This window comes from Merops nubicus, unplaced genomic scaffold (assembly GCF_000691845.1).
Source record: "Merops nubicus isolate BGI_N331 unplaced genomic scaffold, ASM69184v1 scaffold34691, whole genome shotgun sequence".
In the NCBI taxonomy this organism is placed as follows: Eukaryota; Metazoa; Chordata; class Aves; order Coraciiformes; family Meropidae; genus Merops; species Merops nubicus.
This window is the reverse complement of record NW_008586807.1, coordinates 1-3,275: the sequence shown is the minus strand read 5'-3', so window position 1 is coordinate 3,275 and position 3,275 is coordinate 1. Positions and strand designations below refer to the sequence as shown.

Genomic DNA, 3,275 nt, shown 5'->3' with positions numbered 1-3,275 from the left:
CATGGTTTTACCTTTTCTCAATTTTCATTAATTATCCACGCTGAACCTCCTGCAGCAGCCTTTTTCATACGCCGTCCTGCAACCACAGGGGTGTGAACTCCCACTGCAGCCCCAGCCTGGGCCGTGCTCCCCAGCCTGGGCTCTGCACTGCTGGAGGAACGGGGACAGCAGCAAGGGGACCTGGAGACCATCTGGTGGCTCCAGTGCCCCTGGAATCCCAGCACAGCGTGCAGACCTCGCCTCGAGTCAGCGCTGCGTTGACAGGAGCCAGGCCCAAAAATTGGGCTGTTTCTCCACGGTCAGATGATGGGGCAGAGGCAGGAGGACGTGCAGGAGCCCCAGGTGTCCCCACTGTCCCATGCTTCCTCCCCAGGTGCCACCTCCCCATCCTTTTCCAAATACTACCGCCCCATACTTTGCCAAATACTGATGTCTTTCAGATGTAAAGATGGGACAGGGCGACGTGGCCGCGTCCCGCCCGTCGTCCTGGTGGGTGTCACGTTTACCCCACGTGCTGCCACGTGGCTTTTCTCCAAATGCCTTTCCCTGACGAGTTATTGACACGCCCCTGTCAGTCTGTGGAGTGACATCTTCCGAGTTTGTTTTGGCTTTTAAAAAGATCCTGAGGACGCCCTTCGTGTGCCACGCAGCAACCCGCCGGGTCCAGGAGTGCCGGTGGGCTCCGGTGGCTAACGAGGCACTGGGTTAATTATTCTCTGAGGTAGCAGGAGCTGGTTCCACCCTCCAGCAGGGCTGGAGTGGGGCTCATCACCTGCCCCACGCCAGGCTCTGCTGAGCTGGGGCCATGGTGCCAGGGCTGACCCAACCGGTGCCACGGCCGGCCGGGGAGCCGCACGGACAGTGGGCCCCCACCGTGGGCTGCTCCCGAGGGGGGTTCCATCCAGCAGGACTCCCCATCAGCTCTCCCAGAGCTCGCTGCTGGGGCTGGCACGTGGGAATTTGAGCTGTGCAGGGAGCTGCTTGCCCAGCTCCTGGTGTCCCCTGTGCCACCGGTCCCCCCTGTGCCATCAGTCCCCCCTGTGCCATCACCGCTGGGTGACAGCAGCCGAGGAGGACCCAGCTCCCTCAGCTGCTCCTCCCCACACTTGGGCTCCCGACCCTTCCCCAGCAGCTCCGTTGCCCTTCTCTGGCCACGCTCCAGCCCCTCAAGGCCTTTCCTGGAGCGAGGAGCACAGGGGGACAATCCCTGCCCTAGTCCTGCTGGCCACACTGGTGCTGAGCCGAGCCGGGATGTTGGTGGCCACCTTGGCCACCCGCTCTCCTGACCCCTGCCCTGCAGCAGCTCTGCTCCACACCCTTCCTGCAGCCAGGCTGGTGTCCCCCTGCAGCACGAGCCAGGGGTGCTGCTGGGGACACGGGCCGTGTGTGTCCCAGCACTGCAGCAGGAGCTGAAGTTCCCACAAGTAACTCGCCCTCGGCTGATTCATCAGCTCTGTTCCATAAACAGGAAGCTGGGAAAGTACAAGCAGGTGATCTGGTGCTGCTGCAAACACAAATCCTGTCAGATTGCTCCTATTTTCTTTCCTCCAGCTGCCTGCTAACTCTTTATCCAGGTGAAGGATTGTTTGGCTGCGAGGAGTGAACTCTTTGCCGTAGGGAGGGAGGTCCTTCAAGTTCATGGTACAGACTTGCAAAGAGCTTGGCTTCGAGGCAGAGCTTTCCCTGATCCTGTGGCTGCCTGCATGGGAAATGGGAGCAGGAGAGGAGGATCCTTCCCCTAGGACCAGCCTGCTTCCCTCTCCCACGTTCTGCAGAGCCAGGAGGACGTGCCCAAGACCCCCGTGTCCCCACTGTCCTGAGCATCACCCACCTCCCTGTCCTTTCCCAAATCCTGACTCCTTTGGCCCACAGCAGACTCTCTTTGGGCAGCGTGGCTTCCCCTGTGCCCCTGACTAACATCTTCCAGGCCTGGAGGGCTGGAGGTTCCCAAACCCCCTGGCTCTGGCGGCAGTGCTGGCTGAGTGCCTCTCCTCTCCTCCCACAGCCTTCGGGGCCGTGCCGGGACTCAGCAGCACAAGGTGAAGCTGCTGCCAAGCCAAATAATCCCCAAGGTCTGGAATAAACTCCCTTAACGTCTAAACATAGGCGAGACAGCTCCAGTCTGCGAGGATTTCGGCTGGGCAGACACTCCTCCCTCTCCCCCCCGGGTTCAGTGCCAGCTCTGAGCCGGGGCGGAGGCTGGAGGGGGCTGGGAGGAAAGAGGGCACAGGAGGGTTGTGGTGGGCGGCTGGCTGGGCACAGGAGCTCACCCCCTGTTTGCTTTGGCTCTTTCCTCCTCCTAAGCATCATCTAGTGGTGGGGGGGAGGTGGGCCGCGCGGCAGCCGCCCCCCCCCCCAGCCCCCGCCGGTGCTGAACGGTCAGGGGCTGAGTCACTGCCGGGCAGGGCAGGGCAGGGACTTTTCTGACACCTCTGCAGCAGCCTCCGCAGAGAGGATCAAAAAGAAGTGACCTGAGAACTGTCTGGCCAAGGGAATCCAGCTTGGGTGGCGTGGCCGGAGCTGCCCTCCGGCGTGCCACAGCCCTGGCTGCTGCCCCACAGCTCCAGCCTGAGTGACAGGGATGGATTATTTTGGTCTCCTGCACAAACTTTTTCAGTTGCTGCTTTTAATTTCGAGGAAGGTTTTTCTCCTGCCTGCTCTGCCTGCCCCAGGGTGCCTGGCTGCAGCGTGGCAGCCACGGGGACGTGGCCCCATGTGCAGGTTGCTCCTGTGCCCGGGTGACAGGTATATTACAGAATCATCACATCAGCTTGGTGGGAAGAGATCTTTAAGCTCTCCAACCGTTCCCCCAGCCCCACTAAACCACGTCCCTCAGCCCCACATCTGGGCAGGGTGGCTTTGGGCCCGTTGCCAACCCTCTCCCTCCTTCTTTTGCAGAGTTCTCACGTGCTGGGGCCCGGAGCCGATGGCCGAGAATGTCAACGACTAACAACATAGCCCAGGCCCGCAAGCTGGTGGAGCAGCTCCGCATCGAGGCCGGCATCGAGAGGATCAAGGTGAGCCCTGGAGCTGCAGCAGCCCCCCCGGGGTGGGCAGGGATGGGGCAGGAAGGGTCCCCGGGAGAGGCCTTTGGGTTCTCCCCGAGCACGTCCCCGCTGCCGCGACGTCTCCAGCTCGGGTGCTGCAGCATTTCTAGGCAGGACCCCGGCTAGATGGGCTTTGAAGGTCCCTTCCCATCCAAACCAGTCTGGGGTTCTTGCTCCAATTTGTGCCCGTTGCCCCTTGTCCTGTCCCTGGGCACCACTGACCGGATT

At 61.8% G+C, this 3,275-nt stretch overlaps 1 pseudogene; it reads left to right on the top strand.

The window, feature by feature from the left end:
- The first annotated feature begins 2,936 nt into the window (after positions 1 to 2,936).
- LOC103781056 lies at positions 2,937 to 3,049 on the top strand (annotated as a pseudogene).
- Positions 3,050 to 3,275: the final 226 nt, after the last annotated feature.